The 22,596-nt window shown below is 40.4% G+C and overlaps 2 long non-coding RNA genes across 2 annotated transcripts in view; one reads left to right on the top strand and one right to left on the bottom strand.

Moving 5' to 3' along the window:
* The first annotated feature begins 102 nt into the window (after window positions 1-102).
* On the top strand, window positions 103-5,217 carry LOC142602005 (uncharacterized). The gene is made up of 4 exons (XR_012835614.1): window positions 103-141; window positions 1,539-1,722; window positions 3,503-3,751; window positions 5,098-5,217. It is a non-coding gene; the product is annotated as an uncharacterized LOC142602005 (long non-coding RNA).
* Window positions 5,218-6,073: 856 nt separating this feature from the next.
* LOC142602003 (uncharacterized) overlaps window positions 6,074-22,596 on the bottom strand; it is a 74,575-nt gene continuing 58,052 nt past the window's right edge. Inside the window, exons 3-4 of the long non-coding RNA XR_012835611.1 lie at window positions 21,717-21,791; window positions 6,074-9,675 (exon numbers count right to left, since the gene is read on the bottom strand). This is a non-coding gene — a long non-coding RNA (uncharacterized LOC142602003). The remainder of the gene's footprint in view (window positions 9,676-21,716; window positions 21,792-22,596) is intronic.

The raw sequence follows: 22,596 nt of genomic DNA, 5'->3' as shown, positions 1-22,596 counted from the left end.
TGTATAGTGTTTAAATATCTTTTGTTGTCTTCTTGGTATTTAAGGAAACATAAGTAAGCACTCAACACTGACTTCATCTACTGATGTGTAAGAGAGGAAGATAAGAGAAAAAAAGTTTTTGAAGGATTTTCGGTTTTTAAGGTAAAGTTCCCTGCTTAAAAATCATATGCTGCAGCATCAAATGCTGTTAATCAACTGACCTTCAAGGACTTTTTAATACTCCTCTATGACAACTATTTACATCTGCTAGTCTAATAAGGATAACTAACTTTTGGTTAAAAGCTTATTACAAAGAAAGAGAAAGAAAGAAGTTTCCTCTGGCACAGCCATGTATGCTTTAACAACCACAAGCATCCCCTGCAGTCCTGTACCAAAGGTTTGCTTTGTTCATTTGCACTTCTCTTTGTTTCACCTTTTTTAGTCCAATATTTAGTCCTCTTTCCACAGGACTGTTTTTCTTTTTTGGTGGACACATTTTGTTTGGGTTTTTTTTAGCATGTTTCTAACTTCCTTAGGTAAATATTTCATTTATTTCATGTTGCAGATATCCATAATTTTGTTTTTGAGTGGATGTCTTCCACATGTGCTTATGTAGGCTCTCCTCACCAGATACATTTCATTCCCAGAGATGCCAGCATATCTAACCTCTGTCAGCTCACATCCTTGATGAGTAGTACAATCTTCCTTCATTAATTTATCTTAGTCTTCATCAGTCATCACTATCCTTTCACTGCTAGCAACTGCAGAAGGGAAACACCATCCATCTTCCCTACTCTGGGGTCTTTCATTTTCGGATATTGTAGTATCACTTGGGCTGTCATTATACTAGGCTGCATACCTTTAGAAAGGCCACCCCATATCTTGTCTTGGGCTCACCAAAGAAAAGTTTGTTTAGGTAGCATAATATCAGGCATTTGCAAAAGGTATCACCCAGACAGGATATCTTCCAGCAAATGTTTACTCAAAGAAATAACTTTAAAAGGTTACGCACATTAAACCAGTGACCTTCTGCGTTACTAGCATAAACAAAAAAAAAAAAAAAAGAACTGAGTTTCTTTTTCAAACTCGAAGAACTTTTAAGTCAAAATGTTGGTGATGACAGTGTTCTGTTGCCATAGAAAGGATCACAACCTCACAGATCTGGCTTTATTACTAAAACTTGCAAAAACACGTTATAAGCAGGCATTTATATATCCCCACACATGGATGAGTCAGCGTGCTCATGTCATGTGAGCACAACACAGGAACAAGGGTCCCCAGAGCTGTTAAACTAGCTTACTGTCTGACTTCAGGCAAGCATATGTAATCACTTGATTACAAGCACTCTTAAGCCTCGATTACTCTTCTGTAGATCCACCAATAAAGCCTACCTGATTCTGTCTGGGAAGGTCCCCTTTCTTTGTTTTGGGAAGGTTTGTTAAAAGGCAGGCCTGGAGAATGTTGGTGACGATGCCAGATGAATCATCAGCCATTGTTTCTGAGAACAGTTTGCAAACAGCTCTGAGGACAGTCCAGCTCAGGCTCTTCCTGTTCCCCAGAGGTAAAGTCAGGCAAGAACCTACGCTGGGAACACAATGTATTCTGGGTTCCTGTGAAACAACTGCCCCTACCCACAGCATGCTTCATGGGTGAAGAGGTTGTTTGTAAGACAGCTGGAGACCAGACGGCTACGGAGCTTTGAAGTGCATCGGAAGCTGAGCAGGAAGCCCATGGAGCACTAGTGTGAGATGCTATTTCATATTTACTACGTCACCTTCCTTGCCTATAAGACAGACCGTGTGTATTGAGTTAAACAGAACTACCTCAGATAGCGTGTTTGAGTGCTTCAGTCACAAGATGCTGATAACTACCTCATCCAACCATAAAGGCAAAAATCTTCTGACTAAATAAAAATGTAAAAAGACAGTTTTTGCCATTGCTGTCTTCAGAAGCAGTCTGTCCCTGCAGGGCACAAGCACTGCTTTGCAGCTTGACAGTCAGAGTACAGCAGCCCTCAACAGCAACGGAAAGTGTAATCCTTGCTTCTTTTTGTTGATACAGCTTCTCTCCTTATTGGCTGAAACGATTCATCCCTGTGTTTATTTCCCTCAGACATCAAAAATACAAGCGAAACCACTATTTGCATCTTTTGTGAAAGACGGGTATCTGCAGCATAATCTCAATGTTGAAGCCAAAGTCTTACTTCCCTGCAGACCTTCATGAAGCAAGGAAGAAAGGCTAGATCTTTCAGACCTCAAGGTATTAAGAGAGCCTTTGCTCTCTTGAAGGAAAATTGGATGAATTTGATATGTGAGGAAGAATTAGGCAGCGTTGAAGATACGCATGAAAGAACTGAGCTAAAGCTCATTTCAGTTACCTGCTCTGCCATACCTTCCTATATAATTGGGGCACAGCCCTACAATGTACCTCAGTTCTCCATCAGCAAAAGAAAATAAAAGTCCTCCCGTAATCTAAGGAGCAGTCAGGTTCAGTAATGGGAAATTAAACATATCATCCATAATTTGTCAAGGTGGAATGAGCAAAGCCAACAACATTAAAGCATTCACTGTTACTAGACCTTGTATGTGGCTAAAGTCAACAGTATCGGTATAGATGTTCATATTCTGTAATGTTTATAGAAATCAGTGCCATCAAAACCGTACCCATGCATAGCTTCATGTTTCTTCCCAGTTTCAACCACAGTAGCATGAAGATTAGGACACGGGCAGCTAGTAAGTTTGTTTACTGCAACTCTCTTGATAACTGTGCCTAGACACAGGAAATTTGAGGTGGAGTTTCTACTGCTCAGGCTATTTTCTCTGATCACATTTCATACTGGATCCATACTAGCTCTCTGCATGTCAGGTAGTGTATTTTACACCCTTCACTTGGTTATGTAGGTCTTGTTTGTGGCTGACCTACCTTTGTAAGATGCCACAGCATTCAGTCACACTGTATCTAGGTACCTAAATGCAAGACCCTACAGCCCAAAACAAGCAGACTGGTATTTTGGTTACTGAGCCTTATTTTCTCAGACTAGGGAAGACCATCTTGAATGCAGTTACTTTTTGCAACACAGCTGGGAAAGGGTACCTCACAGTGACGGGCAGGCAAGGCTGCTGCGCCAGTCCTACCCCCAGGAGGTTCATGGGAGAGATCATCCCAAAGGATTCAGTGCAACCTGTGTGCCTGCCTTGCTGCTTCTCACTGCTTTCACTGCCAAAAACAAAGAATGAAGCACTTTGTTTGAGAGCTAGTTAGTGTGTCCATGAGCTTATCCCTGGAGAATTGCGCAGCTGCAGAGTGATATGGCTAGAGATGGGGAGGAGAAAATTTAGCTTAGCTTTGCCTCCCTGGCCCTGGGCAAAATTTGTTTATTACAGCCAAACAAGAATTTGTACCTCTCATAAAACTGCATTTTTTCTCTTTGCCAAAAGAGAAAAATCTTCCCCTTCTCTCAGCAACAATTCCCTCACTTAAAATGCCATGGAGTGTTGACTGTCTATTCCCGCTTTTTGATTAGGATCAGCAGCGTATTTTCTTAAAGAAATAATATCTTCAATGAAAAATAAATTCTTTCACGCAACCCTCAGTGATACCTGGATGGATTATCCACGGTGTGGATTCACCAAGCCCTGCCTTCCTCCGTCACTCCTGGCCGCAGCAGAAGGTCTGAGTGGAGCAACGTTCATCGCACTAGCACCCAGCCCCATTCTGCCTGCTTAAATCTGCCTCTGTTCTCTACAGGAATCTGCTTACCAGCCTTTCAAAGGTGAGCGCCCTAAATATATCCTTACTGCCTAATTTATTTACCTTTTGTATCAGCCTTGGTTTCGTATTATTTGGGTTATTCTACCATTGCCATTGTGCTGCATAATTGAGAGTTGATTATTCTGTGAAACAGGCAGCTGCGAGAGGTGTTGATTTAATAGCCCAGAAGACCTGATTCCTCAAGTTTATCTGTAGGGGGGCTGAGTACAGGTAGTGAGAATACAACCTACCCACCGGAGCAGCTCTCCATGGCAATCTGGAGGGGAGTCCCTGGAGCAGGAAAAGGAAGCCTGCCTCCCTGTCTGCTCAGTCCACAAGGCAGCACTACAATTAGAGGTCATTTCATCCAATAGATGCCAAACTGAGACAGTAATCAAATGAACTAGGGAAGAAAAAGGCCATATCATTGGGACACTTCTGGATAGGGAAAGAATAGAATATAGATGGCAAGTTATACCTAGATTCTGGGTATAACTGAGGCTGTCTTATTATAGTCAAGCCACAGTGGTTCAGAAAGATTGAAGTGCACGAGGAGAATTGGGACTGCTGATGTGTCTGTAAAACCTGTTCTGTAGACTTCAAAGCTGTCAGTCTGGCACCTTCTAAGTGCCTGCATTCATTGTATGACAGCAAAGTGAAATAATTGACTCATGGGTGTGGGTGTGTAATAGTGACAAATTTGAGGCTACAAGAATTCCCCACAACCCTTGGCTAATGATCCCCAAATTTCTATGCAAAACAAAAATAATCTCCTTGTTTCAATAAACTACAGTGAACAAACCTGATGCTAAAACACACCTGGCTGAGTCAGACTTAATTTTGGAACGAAACAAAACACCCTACCCACCCTAAAAGATAAGGTAGTTTCTCTTAAGAAAAAACAGGAAAACTGATCTATGAATAAGGACAATCAGAAGACTTTGTCAGAAGAAAAATCAGTCAGCCCAAATACTCTGAATATTGCACAAGAAAAGGAAAAACATCTTAAATGTATTGTACATGAGAAGAGAACAGCTTCATCTGCTTGTAGATTCTGTAAGTTACCTCCCAAACTCCCAAGAGAATCTGGGACTAAGAATTTAAAGTCTTCCACTCATATAACTATCCAGGTGAAGGATATGTATACGGGAGTCTCATATAGCTGTCTGTAAGTTCTGATGTTAATGTATTCCTGCCCATCTAAAACACTAGAGAGATGGGGGTGGGGGTGTTTAAAATTTGGTAATATCTTTGCAGGGGTTTCTAAGTAAGTTGGCTCAAAGTTCTAGAAAAGCCCTCCAGCCCCAGCTTTCCCAGCTGAGAAAGGGCCATTTCCTTTTTCGCGGAAAACCACTGACTTTTTTTCAGTGTATGCCTCTGGAGGGCTCCTAATCCAGCGTGTTTCAGTGGAATTAAATGAGGTGTGTGTCCTTGTCATTGTTGTCACATGTTTGTACATGAATTTCAGTTGCTGATGATAGCTATACATGACCCAAGCTTTCAGTTTCCCCTCGTTCACATCCGGACATGATTTAAAGTCCTACCTTCTGTGGATAACTTTCTGTGCAGAAATGAAGGCAGAAATGCTGAAATACAATAACAAAAGTTTTTATAATTGTATTTCTAGTTAAGTCAGAAACAGAAATTGCCAAGAATCCTGTATCCTTGAACTTGAATCCTATTATCCGACCTTTTCTTCCCAAACCAAGACAGTGAGACAGTTCAGATCTTATGTGGGTTGAGAACTGAGGTTTTCAGTCTTTTCAAAAGATATCCAGCTAGAAGAAAAGAAGGCAGTCACAGTACCTCCTTATAGAAGGTCTAATATAAAAATTGGTGTACTCTGCCCAAAACATTCAATTCTCTTCCAGTCTGGAGCACTAGAACATAAAAAAATTAAATGTCTTACAGTGACAGTAAGTTTTGCAGCAGTTTGCCGTTCTGAGTAGAGGGCTTCTCAACAGGAGCCTCATAGATGCAGGAGATTAGAAACTGTATGCTTTAAGTATTAATCAAAGTCTAGGAAGTGGTGAGTGCCAAAGTGGAAGCCATTAGAAATCTTTTCTTTTACCATCATCCTGCTCACATTTGACATTAAAGCAGTATTGCACTCCCCATCTTTTTTTTCAGCTTAATGTACCAGTAACAATTACTAAAAAATGGTGGTTTAAAAACATATAAACAAGCTGTCTTATTCTCAGATTGACCTGGTCTATATTATAACTGTAAGCAATAGACTTTCCTATACTCCTTAATGCCATTGTCAATCTGAAGTCAATATCAACAACCTGTCTCCTAGGTATTTTAATCTATAAATCAGATCCTTTAATCCTGTTACAGATTTGTTATCTTAAAAACTGCCATCCTGGTGCCCTTACACACTACTCTGTTCAGTTCAACCCTCCTCCATCGTGCCAGACAGTGATGTGGTGGAATGATCATCCCAGCGGTTTCACCAGTGGTAGCTCATCTAAATACCATTCACGCTCAGTCTCAGATCAGACAATTTTGGAGTTTTTTTTCTGTAGGATTCAAATTTCCAGCCTAACCCTGCTTCTCATAATTTTGTCAGATATTCTATTATCATCATTTGTATGTAATTTTTAAATCATGAGTTTGCAGCCAAAATATTAATCTTTTCATCCTTGGGAACAAGGAAAATACCTAGGCTTCTTGGCTGAGGCAGTAAGGAGTTCATGGGCAGTTTACTTTCCTAAGTAAGGGCAGGGAACTTCTCATATCAAAGACTGAAAGCCAAGGCTTCTTTTTTCATTTGAGTATTTTCAATATTCCTGACAGAAACTACAGATCTTTGGATGAATCCATACTGTAATGGTCCAAAACTCCTTGTAAACACCTTGGTTTTATACATTTGCTTTCAGGCCATTTAAAGACTGGCACTTCTTTAATAGATTCTTTATTAAAAACTGTTAAACGTACATGGGACACGTGCAGAATATTGCTCAAAGTTTGCCTTAGCCCCAGGGCTCTAGCTTTTTCCTAAACTGCTCAGAACATCTGATCATGTTCTTTTTTTCACTGTATTTCCTTCAGTTTGAAAAATTGTCCATACAGAACATTTTCTTTGCTACATTAGAAAAAGTTAATTCTGTCATCTTTAAAAAAAATCTAAATGATAATGCAAGAAGTATCCACTGTGTTTCCTAGTGTGGGATGTTAAATATGCATAAATTTATGTGCTTTTTTCCCCCCGAGGTTCTTTTCCAGACCTCTAGCAACACATGAAATGGAGGAAAATATTTGAAGTCAGACACCTCTCCAAAAAAAAAAAATCCCACTCTTTTCAATAATGTTTCATTTTCACATGGAAAATAGCACTCCTCACATTTCTGAGCTGTATTTCCACAGATAATAGGGATGCTAGACAGGATACTAACTCAATAATGTGAGCAGTAGAAAGCACTCAAAAACTGTGTACTGTAAGAAATAAGAATACTTTCTGTCTTCTATTCTGCTGGCACTGACTTCAGGTTTATTCAGAGTGCAACTTTATCAACACTGCTGTTTTGATTCTAGTGAAATTTAACTTCTCCTTTCTCATTTTGGGGTGGTTTTTTAATTAATTTTAATCCCATTACGCTGTTTTGTTTAGAAATTATTTAGGCTTAAGAAGCCTTGTAAAAGCGTGTTCTTTCAGTCTTCAGTTTCTAGGTGGTCAGAATTGTGTGACACTTGTACAATCCCCTGGCTTGTTCCATCCGTCTCCCAGCACAGTTCCCCATGTTATGGTCATGATTCATGCTCCTTTCTTTATGGTTTGTGCATTACAGTAGTAAATAAGATGTTTAGGTTAAATAATCAACTATTCTAAGCCTTGTATTAGTATATATTATAGACAATCCCTGCCTTGAAGGGCTTTAATTTAAATAGAAAAGATTGAAGGAAGGAAGTGGAGAAAGGGGCGGGAGTCCCAGAGAAATTCAGCAAGTTGCCCAGTCACAAGCCAGGACTTGATATTTAGGGTCTTGTAATTCTTTTATTTCAATAAATCTCTCTACCCTTTTTATCAAGGTAAGGAATCATTCCGGCCAGAAATAAACAGAAAACAGCAGGTTTGATTCTCAGCTCTCTATTCACTTGATGCTGCCACGACCAATGTTGGTCAGTGACAGAGGGTAAAGTACAAAAGATGTTGATGATTTAATGTTAGAGCACCCCAGAAAAGCAAGTTTATAAAATGGGTCAATTCAAGGTACATGACTTTAAAAAAAAAAAAAAAATTCAAATCTTTGTCTTAAAGAGAAATTTAGCATAGGTACAGGGTTTAGGTTTTTTTCTTTTTATCCCCTCACCATAGCCTTTGCTCTGAGTTTTGCTGTTTATAGTTGCCTAAATATCTGTTGTGGGGTCTGTTGTGGGGTCTGTTATGCCACCTTCCTAATCTAAAGAATAAAAAGCAGCTGGCCTCCTCCTGGGAAAGGTAAAGTCATTATGGGTGCTGAAAGGTGCTTGTTCCGAGGTTCAGCATGACAGACCATTTCAATAATTGCAGTGAGCGAGTACCCGAGAACATTAGTCTTCATTTTCTCCTAACAATATTTGAACAGGCACTTGAAAGGAAATGTAGTGATTCAGAAAGATAAATATAATTCCCTTTACATCAGAAGAATCCTGGTGGTGGTGGAAATAAGTGTTTTAGACAGAACAGTAGATTAAAAGTCAAAAAACCTGTCCTCTCCCCAGTCAGCAAGCAACTCACTGTGTGCATTTAAATAAGCCACTGAAAACCTCTGCCATGGTTTCCCTATATATCTATTTTTACCTAAAGAGTTATATCACGTATAGGGTTTGATGAAACTTAAGTGAGCTTTTTAAAGTCCCTTTTACATCTTCAGACGAAAGATGTTGTATAAGTGTCAGATATTACTAACAGAAGTAATAAGAATAATACAGCAGAGACACAAATTAATGCCATTCACCTGTAAGGTTTAGTTGTATCTTGGGCTGTTTCCTGTGAGTTATCTAGACAGTAACCTATTATTCCCTTACACTGAAAGTACCAAGAACCTTATCAAGATTTTATGTGATTTTCTTCATGAAGTCTCATTGCAAGTGAATAAAGGGCTCTCATCTTCACTGTGTACAGGTAGGATTAACACTATTAATTTAAGAATTGAAAAACATAGACTATATCCAATCTGATTCCATACCTTTCTTTTAAATACTCTAAGAGCTAAAGTATTCTCCTGGTCCTTCTGTTACAACCAAACTAAAAGATAAGTAAGAGCTAGACAAGTATTTTTGTAGCCTCCATAATGCTATGCTGCATTTACCTTAGAGGTATCCACAGTATCATCTGATCCCACTTCTATTAATTCAAAATATTTGCTTATAGTAAAATTCGTTTTTTAGATCAAAACATTGAGAGATTATGTGGATAAGGTATATATACAGTCACAAAAAAAGGTAGCTTTATTGACATTTAGTGGTATACTTTTATATTTATTACTATACCTATTCAAGGGGAAACTTGGCAGAGCATCTGTTTTAGGACCCTAGCAAGGTTCTAATTTCACAAGAAAGAAGTTAAAGTTGTACCTCTTCCCAGCAAAATCAGATCATCTTCTGATTTCTGAGGGGGCTCGAGATGTCTTCCAAAATACTGAAGCATGCACACACCTAACTTTAAGCAAGAGTTACTTGGTCCAGCATAGAAACTTCAAAAGCATGGATTTTCAAATGCAACCGGCATCTTACGCTCATACAGAAACCAATTTCTTATGACAGCGTTGGATGAAGTGTCCCATCCTTGAAACACATATGCACAGACATAATGCAAGTGCCTTGTAGGAAGGACCTTCCACTTCTGGCTTTCCACTTTCCTGTACCTCTTGTGGTCACTGAAACCACTACAAGTTAGGTGTGTAGTTATTATTTTCCAAGAGTGTATCTGTTTACATGCATGGTGTGCATCAGTGTTGATGACTGTAAAAAGAACAGAGCAATGACAGATCATTTTTATGTCTCCGTGCTTGCAAATAGGAGCATCATGATAAAGTTCAGCATGGCAACTCGTAAGTGTACAGTTTCTTAAAGCTACAATTGTTCTCTGCATTGGTTCAGTTAGTGCTCATACAATATCATCACTGCTGTAATCAGTAGCAGTAGTAATTTGCTGTGATTTAAAAAAAAAAAAAAGTCAAAGCATTTTCTAATGTTAATTTTCCTTGAGAACTAAGGAGCTTAACAGCAGCTAAGTCATAGCTAGTTTTATGGGAAAGGTAAAAGATAATAATGAGTTGAATAATAACAACAACACTTAGCACTTACGTAGCTCTGTGTACTTTCAAAGTGCTGTACAAATACTAAATAAATTATTTTAATTAAAAAGGCCTTCAAAAGATTAAAGGACCCTTGAAATAAGTGAGAAGTGTTGCTCATTACCTACCTCAATATGAGAAAGATCTGGCCCCAAAACACCTTTATGTTTGAAAATTTTTAAGAAACTAACACAACCGAAGCGTAGGGAAAAATAATGCTTAACCACATGGAATAAGCCTTTGGAAATCAGTGAAGCTGCTTGCACAAGTAAAAGCTGTAAAATCAAACCCCAAATTATATGTCACACTTTTTTCCTTTTTTTCTCCTTTTATTACGGAGATTTCAGCCTTTCAACATACCCACCAAAAAGTTCTACTGACTTCACCAAGGTAGTCCCTTAGCAATTTTTATGTGCTTTCTAAGAAGGTGTTTGTCTTTCATGAATTGTTCCGTATCATGTCAGCTGTGGTGCTCATAGCTACAAAATGAATAAGCTTTTTTTTTTTTTTTTTTAGTGCAAAACCACACCTTTCTAAGAACAGGGCTTGTTCTTGGCACTCCTGCCACCTGCCATCAAAAGAAATGCTGCACTTACTATTGGAGACCTCTCTTTTGTTCTTTGTAAGAAGGAGAAAGGTCAGTACACTGCACCAACTGACTTTCACATCCTCATTTTACTTGTTTTGCACTTTGCGAGGAGCTGCTCCTCTAGGGTGACAGTTGCACACCAGCTGCCATTCTCCCCGTTGTGCTGACCAAAGTGTCAGGGCTGCATGCGGCAAGCCAGAGTACTCTTCAGCTTCTTCTCACAACTAAAGGCCATACCACCTGATGTACAAATTTTCAGTCTCTTTCCCCATACGACATTCCATCCTTCCCTCTTCTGACTCACTTTTCTCTTTCATAACAGATCGACGTGGACTTCGGATGCATCTCTCAATCTTGCCTTTCATTTTCAGGCATACTAAATTTTAATCCATACAGCATTAAACTCTCAAAGGCAATTTTTCTAGTGCAAAAACAATTTTGTACCTAACTGATCCATGTAGTGCTACAATAAGCCTGGTCAGTCATTGCTATCTCTACTGAGAAGCAGGAAGAGATCCCTCTGGCTATTGAACTCCATTCGTTTTCCTAACCATTTTCAGCAATCTGTTCCAAGGATATTTTAAATAAATTTATATAAAACATTGTGGTGGGTTGACCCTGCCTGGGGGCCAGGAGCCCACCAGAGCCTCTCTATCACTCCCCTTGTTCACTAGACGGGGGAGAAAAAGTATAATGAAAAGCTTATGGGTCGAGATAAGGACAGGGATAAGGATAATCACTAATTATCGTCACGAGCAAAACAGACCGAACTTAGAGAGGGAATTCATCTAATTTATTACTAAGCAAAACAGAGTAGAGGAATGAGAAATAAAAACAAATCTTAAAACACCTCCCCCCACCCCTCCCATCTTCCTGGGCTCAACTTCACTCCCAGCTTCAACCTCCGCCCCCCTCAGCGGCACAGGGGGATGGGGAATGGGGGTTACGGTCAGTTCATCACACGTTGTTTCTGCCGCTTCTTTGTCCTCAGGGGGAGGACTCCTCTCATCGTTCCCCTGCTCCAACATGGAGTCCCTCCCACAGGAGACGGTCCTTCACGAACTGCTCCAACGTGGGTCTCTCCCACGGGGTGCAGACCTTCAGGAGCAAACTGCTCCAGTGTGGGTCCCCCACGGGGTCACAAGTCCTGCCAGCAAACCTGCTCTGGCATGGGCTCCTCTCTCCATGGGTCCAGCCAGGAACTTGCTCCAGCGCGGGCTTCCCACAGGCCACAGCCTCCTTCAGGTGCCTCCACCTGCTCTGGCATGGGGTCCTCCACGGGCTGCAGGTGTAATCTCTCCACCCCCTCATCCTCTCTCCATGGGCTGCAGGGGGACAGCCTGCTTCACCATGGTCTTCACCACAGACTGCAGGGGGATCTCTGCTCCGGCGCCTGGAGCACCTCCTCCCCCTCCTTCTGCACTGACCTTGGTGTCTGCAGAGTTTCTTACATCTTCTCAGTCCTCTCTCCGGCTGCAAAAGCTCCCTCCCTAACTGTTTTTTTTCCCTTCTTAAATATGTTATCACAGAGGCGCTGATTGACTCGGCCTTGGCCAGCGTCTTGGAGCCGGCTGGCATTGGCTCTGTCAGACTCAGGGGAAGCTTCTGGCAGCTTCTCACAGAAGCCACCCCTGTAGCCCCCCCGGCTACCAAAACCTTGCCATGCAAACCCAACACAAACATCCTTTCTGGTTTTCAGAGGTGTATTAGTTTCTTCATATTGTGCTCTCAGAAGGCACTGGTGATACACGGATCTCTGGGAGCATACTATATCTACAGCAGGCATTCTGTAAGTGTGCAAGAGCAGTGAAGTCCTGATTTCTGGTCAGCAGATTTTATGGGAATGAACAAGGAATTGCTGCTTGCATCTAAGACCTTATAAACTTGTCCATGGAAAAGGTAGGGAAGTATACCACCTAGACATGTTATGTTCTCCTTTGGAGAAGGTGGTACAGGAGAAAACAGCAGAGTATAAATTAGAGGTGGCAACACATGTAAAACTAGAGGAGTGTATACCAAAAATAATTAGCAATTCTGGATTACTTTTGGAAGCCAAGATATGCTGTTTGTAAGGTTTGGCAAAATTGGGTGAAATTGTTTTGTGGAATAGCTTGTCCACATACATTTAGGAGTAGCTTTCATGCAACCACAGCCTGAATAAGAAACTACTATTCAGGATTTCAGTTCTTCCTATTCCAGCACATACAAAATGCCAGGGCTCTGGGCTTGAGCATTAACACAGTATTTTTAGAGATCAAAAGCTTAAGCCCTGGAATACAAGTTTTAAACAAGCCAAAGATTTTAATAAGAGAATGGGAGTGAGAAAGGGGCAAAATGGGAGATGTTCTTGTACTTTATGCTCCCAATGGGAAACATGAAGCCCTTTTTTCCAGTCCATGATCTGCACTGGACTCACTGACTTCTAAGAAGCCTATATGCCTCACTGTCCTCATCTTACAGTGTGGGCAATGACTGACTTACATCAGAGCTAAATGAAAATACAAGTATTGCAATTAATTTTTTTATCATGGAGAGGAGAAAAACAATCAAATATGCTTAACAGTTTTGAGAAGAGATGACACATATTAGACAGCTATGTTTAACATGTTTCACTAGATAAAATTTACATTTTCTGCATATTCTTCCTCTTTCACAACCTTTGATGAAGGTCAGGTATGTTGCAAGTCTAGCACCTCTCCTGCAGGTGTCTTGTGGTTAAAAACAACTGGTACTTGGCTATGGATCCTCTCTGTCATGGATGGTCTGTATAACCTTAAGTGAGCCAGAGCAGACCTCAATGGAATTATTCCTTGTACAGAGGATCAACTCACAGCCATCAGCCTCAAGTCCACTTCTTTGTCTCTTGTGATTTTGCCCTTTGGACCTTAGTGATATTTAATACATTGATATTTCTGAGACACTTTTGTATTACAGCATTTCAGGTGATAAATTCAGGCAGATCTGGTGGGGTCACAAGCAAATTAGAGCTGTCTCTTCAAGATGTATGAAGTTCAGCCATAGTTCACAGTCACAGAGACTATTTTCCAAAGCATCCTGTGCAATGTGATAACATGAGCTTCTATCAGCCAGCAACAAGGAATAACAAGATGTCACTGTGGATGTTATTTCTGAGAGGCAATGATAATTCACTAGTATTTGCGCGGATTACGGAGAACAGGTGTGCAGCAAAGTTGATTCCACTCATTTGTATTAATGGGTGTATTAGGGTATTGTATCTTATCACCTTAATTAGAGTGAATTGAGTTAAGGAGTTGACTAGCAACTAATTAAAAATTAATGAGGGGCCATGCAGTAAAAAGTAATCCTTTATGCTGTAGCAGGTAAGCAGAAATACTCCTTTGCTGCTAAAATCGGAGGCGTTTTGCCTTTTTCCCTGCTATAGCTGAGTGAAGTCGCACAGTGCTGGGAAGGCATTACTGTCCAGCTTTCTCTAAAAGTTTTAGGCATATTTGAATGCATGAACAGCAACAGACCCTCCAATTTCAGGTCCTGCAGATAAGCAAAAGGTGTAAGGAATGGATAAGCTTACCAGGTACTTGGAAGAGCACAGCTAGACTGGCAAACCTGGGTTCACACATTTTGCTTTCCTATGGCCCACCTGCATTTCCCAGATAAATCCCTCAAATGATCTAGAATATAAGAGGGCCAGCTCAAACTGTTTTGGGTAACAACAGTAAAAAGCAAGTCACCTCCCCTTGATGATGACTTTTTTTTTTTGCTAGTACATTTAAACTGCAGTTTTGAGTCACTGTCATGTACAAGTACATCCACATTACACAAATAATATACTGCTTTAGTAATATGTGTCCCTTTGTGTTGCAATATCTGAATCACAGAAATTTGCCTGCACAGGCAGAGACCTGTGCAGTCCACCTCTATGCCAAAATAGGCTTGTTCTCTACAATTATTCTGAAAGGATTGTCTCAACTGGTAGAAGTTTAAAGGCATGTGACTTCTGCCACTTCTCTCAGGCAGAGGGTTTGACAAACCAACAATTTCTAAAGTTCAAAAGGCTTTTAACCCCTATATTTTCTTCTCAAAAGGTCACTCCATTGACCTTCATTTTGTGGAGGAATGCAAAATATGGCAGCTAGTTTTCTCTACTGTTTTATACAGTTCAGTTACCTGTAGACAGCTACACAGAATCACAGTGGTGAAGGTTAAAAGGGACCCTCAGAGACCATTTAGTCCAACCCCCTTGCTCAAAGCAGGGTCAGGTAGAGCAGGTTGTTCAGGGTCTTATCCAGTCAGGTTTTTAATATCTCCAGGATGGAGACTCCACAACCTCTCCTGGCAACCTGTTCCAGTATTTGACCACCTTCACAATAGAAAGGTTTTTTCCTCTGCTAAAGTGGACTTTCCTGTGTATCAGTTTGTGTTCGTTCCCTCAGTTTTGTTACTGGGCAACACTGAGAAGAGTCTGGCTTCATCTTCTTTAGTCCAGCCATATCAGGTATTTAACACATGGATATGGGTGACAATATGACACACACTCCACCCCCTTGAGCCTTCTCTTCTCCACACTGAAGAGTTCCAGTTCTTTCAGACTCTTGTTGGATGAGAGATGCTCCAGTCCCTTAATGAGCTTCATGGTCCTTGCTGGACTTGCTCCAGCATGTCCATACCCCTCTTGTACTAAGGAGCTTAGTGCTGGACACAGCACTCCAGATAGGGCCTCATCAGTGCTGAGCAGAGGGGGACATCCTCTCCCTTGGCCTGCTGGCAATGCTGTCCCTCATGCAGACCAGGACTCTGTTAGCCTTCTGTGTGGCAACAGTACATTATTGGTTCATGTTCAACTTGGAGTCCACTAGGACCCCCAGGTCCCTTTCTGTCAAGCTGATTCCCAGTCAGCCCCAGCATGTACTGGTGCATGGAGCTGTTCCTCCTCAGGTGCAGGACTTGGCAATTCCCATTGTTGAACTTAATGAGACTCCTGCAGACCTATTTCCCCAGGCTGCTGATGTCCCTCTAAATGGTAGCATAACCATCTGGTGTATCATCCCCTCTGAATCTTCCTTTGGGCAAAGAGTATGCATTGGACCATGCAAGTCTGTAATCCAAATTCAGTTGAATTACATCTGAAAGCAGTCTTGGCTTGGCCTGAGCTCCACAGGCACAAAAAGATCATGGTAAAGTGGTGTGGTTTAACCTGGCAGGCAGCTAAACACCACACAGCCACTCGCTCACTCCCTCCACATCAGGATGGGGGGAGAGAAATCGGAAGGGAAAAAACTCATGGGTTGAAATCAAGACAGTTTAATAGGTAAAGCAAAAGCTGCACACGCAAGCAAAGCAAAACAAGGACTTCATTCACCACTCCCATCGGCAGGCAGGTGTTCAGCCATCTCCAGGAAAGCAGGGCTCCATCACACATAATCATTACTTGGGAAGACAAACGCCATCACTCTGAACATCCCCCCCCTTCCTTCTTCTTTCCCCAGCTTTATATGCCTAGCATGACATCATATGGTATGGAATATCCCTTTGGCCACTTGGGGTCAGCTGTCCCGGCTGTGTCCCCTCCCAACTCCTTGTGCACCCCCAGCCTGCTCGCTGGTGGGGTGGTGTGAGCAGCAGAAAAGGCCTTGGACTTGGTGTAAGCAGTGCTCAGCAATAACTAAAACATCTCTGTGTTATCAATGCTGTTTTCAGCACAAATCCAAAACATAGCCCCATATTAGCTACCACGAAGAAAATTAACTCTATCCCAGCCAAACCCAGCACATAAGGTTTTTGACATCTGTGTTAGGCCTTGTAAAGCCTGTGATAGGGAGAGGGGCCCTGCTGGTGTAGATGCATCTTATGCTTATAATGAGATAAGTACCCTTTTATTTATTTTTTATTTCACAATAACAAACCTCTCCTAAAATTGCACATAAAGGGGAAAAAAATGAACCATTTTTCAAGAGTACAACAAAATCACGAAACTGGGAAAATAACGTGCATCAATCATTGACTCGCTTTGTGGCTGTGGGTAAACCTTTCATCTTCATGTGTCCCATTTGACACAAATATGTAAGCTGATGAAAAACAGTAATCTTAATGGAAAACAGACAGTGCAGAGTTGATTCTAATTTAGATTTAAAATCTCATTCCCTGAGCATCCCACCCATCCTGATCCACTTCTCCTACAAGTGGTCAAGTAATTTTCTCAATAGTGAATGCCTTTTTTTTTTTTTTGTCAGCAACATTTTCTTCAACGTAGGTGATACATATTAAAGAAGACATTTGCCTTTACAACTCATCTCACTTAAGTAGCAAGTTAGTTATACACGTAGTAGTCTTCTGCACCCACTGTGTCCTGGAGGAAGTGTAATGTGGGGGCATATTGGCAGTGAGGGTAGTACTGGTTGGCCAAGGGATTTATGACCAAATACATCCTACATGACAAATAACTGAGACAGGCTCAAGTAAAGCCACTATGGACTAGTCTTGGGGCTACTAAGGGTCAACACTGAAGCAGCACAGTACAATTCATACAAGACAGGCTTCCCACAGAAAAACAGTAAAACCAGCCATAAAACCGAAACCCTCAGGGTTCATGCTGAAGAGAATGACTCAGCTTTTTCACCTCTTTAAAACACAAAAGATTAGATTTATTATTTCTGAAGTACATCAAATCGAAGAGTCATAATTTTGTCATGAATCACTAGTGCTATTTCTTGTGCGATATTAACATTTTCTTGGAAGGCATTCATCCAGATACCACCCAAACTCAACTTTGCTTAGTTTTTGAGATCAAACAACATATTATCTAGGATGGCATAATGAAGAAACACATTGTAATGATAGGATGAAATGGCTCAGAGCCAATACATACTAGATCCTGGTCAGGATGAATTTCATGGAAAAGTAAGGAAAAGGTTTCTATGGTATGGAAAGAACAAGTAACAACAGGCTAGAAAGAGCCTTATATTCTGAGGTCCTTATTTACAATGCCTATTATACAAACATACTCCTTGCTTACAGAAATTATAACCACGGTATGCCACAGAGCACTTGAGGGGTCTTCTGTATTCCAGGATAATCCTATAACCCAGCTAGATATCCAAAAGCCTGCTCTCAGTCTGTTTGAAATCAGACTACAAATCCCATATGCATCTATGGTAACCAACATCAGAATTGTGGTAGGAGAGATTCTGGGGCTTTCCTTTTGGACCAAAGCTATCAAAAGAGGTAAGACTGGAAAGCTGGAGACTGCCTGGGCAAGTAGATATGCCCCTAGGGCTGCTCTAAATATGACGTACATTCACAGTTCACTGGGAATACCAGGTAAGGAGCCTACAGCCAGCCTCAGTGGCATTCTTGCAGGAACATAACACTGAAGGGCAGTTCTTACAGTCTCATTCTGCTATAGAGACCTCTCAGTGCAGTTTTGGTATCCTTTTTACTCCAGCAGGTTGCAGATAAAACATCCTGATGTAAGATCACACAAGGACCTCATATGTGCCGCATACTCTCCAGCGTTCAGCCCATTGTCACTATTTAGCCAATAATAACAGCAACCGACAGCCACAGCTTCATTTCTTAACAGACTAGAACAGCAGCTTCCAAGCTTTTTTGCTGGAAACGCCTGTTTGGGCTCATGATATGCTTGTAGTTCTGAATTTCACTTTTGCAACTGAATTTCCAGTTGGCTCCTGACTACTTGCATCATTGAAATAATCATAGGGTTTGGAACTGGCGAGTTCAGAAGTTCGTCTCCAAATGCTCAAGGTCATAAACTAAAAGAGATCTGATAAACACTAGGCAGAAGGCTGAAACCACACTGGAAATATGAAGAAAGTAAAGATCCTGGAGTATGTTGATGAAAAGGTAAAGTCATAACAGCTCCAAATTCCAAATTTTCAGCTGGCTAACACAACTGTGCCCTCCTGTCAGCACCTGGCAATCTTGGGATGGGGCAATTAGTAAAAAACTTTCTATACATTTGCTTTGGTTTTGGAGGGCTACATGATGTTCAGAGCTCAAAATTCTGCCATGCCCCTTAAAAAGAAAAAAAAATAAAAATCTAGCTATGTTGGAAAACAGCGCTTCAAAACCAACCAGGTGTCTTCCTGGCACAGAAATCCTTTCATGATAAAAATCAAGCTGGAATATTTGGGTGGGTTGGGTTTTTTCCATTTTGTTTTGGTTTTAATAAGTCAGTATGACTGCAAGCCAAGATTAAAACAGTGAGAAAGAGCCCAAGTATTCTACCCAGCTTCATAATGCCTGCAGGCTATGCCAGTTACAATACCTTTCAACACCATTCTGTGTCCCATTGTGAGGAATAAAAAACTAAAAAACCATTTTGGCAAAAGTGGCTAAGACATTAAGGATAAAATGAATTGGCTGTAGAAAAAAAAAAAAAGAAGAAGAAAAGCCATGGTGAAACAACCTGTAGCCTATACCATCTGTTCTAAAAGAGCAGGTCCACTGAACTCCATAAAAAATATTTGGGGTAATTACCATGCATAGGCAATGTCTGTTTTATTGTACTGCGCTGAAGCACTGGCTTTTCTTTGAATACTCAGGCTTCTACAAAGGACAGGCAAGCCAGACATCGATCATACAGCTTAAGGGATTTCCTTCTACCACTTAAATATGGAAAAGCATGTAATGATCATGTTTATAGGAGGTCTTCCAGTTTATCTGGGAATTAGGAACAGCAGACTTTTAGGGGAGAGGGAACCCTATAGACTATGTATATTGTTTCTACTGACTCAAGATAACCTATGTTGATGCTTCATTTCCCCAAAATTAATCAGTCAGAGAATGGACAACTAAACCACACAATGACTGGTGGTGATGGATGCAGTGTGATCTAGTTACCGCAAGGAACTGGGAGTCAAGAGATAAGATCCAATCCTTGCCTTGACAGGCTTTAGTTTATTTGTCTTACTGGTTTCTTTTTGTGGCCTCTCTATCCATTTATCTCAGTTTTCGCATGTGTAAAAATGGAAGATTATTTTCACGAGCTTCTGGATTTTTTTTTTTTTTTTTAAATCACTGTTAAGATTTTTGCCATAACTCTACCCTTTATTCTTCCCTCACAGGAGGAAGGAATTGCTTTTCACCAAGTACATGGAGATTCTTCTGCCTTTTTTTCCCAGTGTAGATCTTAAAGCCTAATTTCTCTTCACTACTGAACCCAGTGTTTGTGCAGCACCTAACACAAAAGGACCCCTCATATAGTGCAACAGTCACCACCACCACAGGAGCTACCACCACAACAGCAAAGCTGGGACTTAGCAATCCTTTGTATATTTTGGATTGTTTGTAATGTTCACTGAATTTCTTTTTTCAGATTCAATAGAAAAAGTGCTTAAGGAATGATTTGACTGACAGTTAGGATAATTACACTGTGAGATTAAAGACATTTTGAACTTTTTTAATTGTCAGCATATATACACTATGTTCTGCTGCCTGTGTGCTTCTCATCTATGTATCCTGTCTACTGCTAAAATTTTTCTGATGTGAACAACAATGATCATTTTAATGGGTATTATTAATTTCTTGGGTTTAGCACAATTGAAGTTATTTTAATTAAATCACTTGCATATGCATTGATTAATGGCAGGAAGGTTAAGAGAATTTTTGCAGTGGTAGAAAGAAGAACAGAAATGTATGGGGGGGGGGGGGGACACACGACAACAAGAACAAAACACCCCGACACATGTGGGAAACAAGCTCCAGGGCATTGTCCCTTCCCTGCCTAGGCACTTCATCATGATTTCGTGAGATTGCGCAAAGTGATAGCACCCCTCAGCCTGCCAAGTCCTAAATTATTACGCTTTATCATTATTTTTCTTTCCATGTGTCTAAATCATGACACAAGCATGAGTGAGAGAGACTTAGTGTGTGTATATGTACACATATACATTATTAATAGGATTATTCATAGTAGTACTGGAGCTACAGATGAAGTTTCTTCACCCACATTCACCAGGCCAACAGTCCTAAATCCATAACTTTCTGAAACCAGGAAATCTAAAGTATTGCCTGAAGGAGGCCTGTGGCAAGACCAGGAACTAAGCCCAGATTTCTGGAGGCCCACTCAAGTGCTCTGAAGGTGACGCTATTCAAGAGAAAGGAGAAAGTTAAAGAAGAGAGAAGGGTTATGATCTGATGCTGTGTGAACTCAAATTGCTGAAGTGAAGGCCACAGGGCTCAATACTTGAAGAAATTTAAGAGACCTAGGATTCAATCTTTAGAATTAATAAGTTTTTTCTAAGAGCTGGTTCATCATTCATAGTGGTAAGGAGGAGGATTTCTTGAAATGAGTCTGAGCAGATGCAATGTGGCAGGTCCACAGCTGCTGTCAATTGTCATAGCTTCATATGATTTTGGTGGAGTCAGGCCAACATACATCAGTTGAGGATCTGTCCTGCACTGTGCTCATGCATTTGTTCACATGTTAAAAGCTAAGCAGCACTTCTGGGCTAGAGAAGAAATTTAATTCTGGATTAGGAAAAGCACAATTTCTTTCTTTCCAATGCAGTGGAAGATCCTGCCAGAGCTGAACTTGAATCCAACACCTGCAGACATAATTTTGATTCTGACAGAGCTACTATGTCATGTTGGAAAGTTGCACAAGTTAGTCCTTAAAATGGGGATAGCAATACTTTTGTGTGTCACTAAGGTACTGGAAATCTATGCAGTTTTGAGACACACAGTTGATATGAAAATAGGCACAATACTAGCACCTGGAAAAGCTCTCCAGTAGCAGTATTTTTACCAATTTAAAGTTCTACATACAGAAAATAAAACAGCAACTCAGACAACAGAGCAGAAAAAACAAACAAACTTGGGTATATAATGAAAACCAGCCATTGCACACGTGCACCTTCCTTGTCCTCCTCACATTCCCCAAGATCTCTGTAACATACTATGCAAACACACTCTTCAGTTATCGGCTCTTCATACACTGGAAACCTCCTGTGGCATTTAAACTTGGAACAATACTGTGTGGTTGAGTAAAATTTCAAGGCTCATAAGAACTCATCCGAAACTCATTTCTGTACCATTATGTGAAAGAACAGACCTCTGAGAAAAATAGTAAGATCTGATCCCCTATATCCAGTATCATTTAAAAATATTATTACACTTACCTGAACTCTGCAGGGTATTAGGCATATCTGGTATTGCAGGTTACTACCTATTGAGGGAGTCCATTGCTGAAGTTTCTGAAATAAAAATGAGATACAGTCCCTATTTGCGGAACATCCATGCTTTTTTGTATATATAATTTTGCTCTGGTTCCTTATCTCAAGGGAAGGAAAAAAACCACAAAAAAAAAAAAAAGGTTGCAAGGCAGTTCTTTTCATTTAATTAACATATTAATTTAAATAAAATAAACCTGCTGCTTTTTTGAAAAAAGGCTTAATTAGTAAACTTGATGGAAGAAAGAACTGAAAACATTCCTTCCTTCGGGCAGCTCACCTCTATTTAATGTGATTGTGGTCTCTACTTTCACTGACCAGACCAGTTTTTCTTCTAGATTTTGAAACACCAGGCTGGTTTTTCGTACCAGTCTCTTCAATGAATTACCAAGCATTTTATAATAATAAATAATAAAAAATGTAAATAATAAGTAATAAATATAATAAATTCCTTTGCACATCTACTGCCCTTTCACTAGGCAGTCAGACTGAAATAGAAAATGATTACATTTACTGAAATGGAATTGAAATGTTGTATAAAACTAATCTCAGCCAAATTTGAGAAAATTGTATTGTTCTTCATTAGCAGTTAGAAACTAATTCCACAAACAATGGCCCATTAATTAATAATTCATTTCTATACAACTGCTGTGAAGCAGTACTGTCTTGTTACAGAAGGTGAAGATTGGCACAGAGGAATTGAAGCTCAAAGCCTTGATGATAGGGCAGGAATCTATTAAGGCACGCCTAGTTTCCCCTCACTTCCACCTCTTGCCCTTAAATTAGTGACCAAAACAGGAGATGTTCTATTTTCCCCACCCACAGCAAT

Source organism: Balearica regulorum, chromosome 5 (assembly GCF_011004875.1).
Source record: "Balearica regulorum gibbericeps isolate bBalReg1 chromosome 5, bBalReg1.pri, whole genome shotgun sequence".
Taxonomy (NCBI): Eukaryota; Metazoa; Chordata; class Aves; order Gruiformes; family Gruidae; genus Balearica; species Balearica regulorum.
This window is presented reverse-complemented; position numbering and strand designations above follow the sequence as displayed.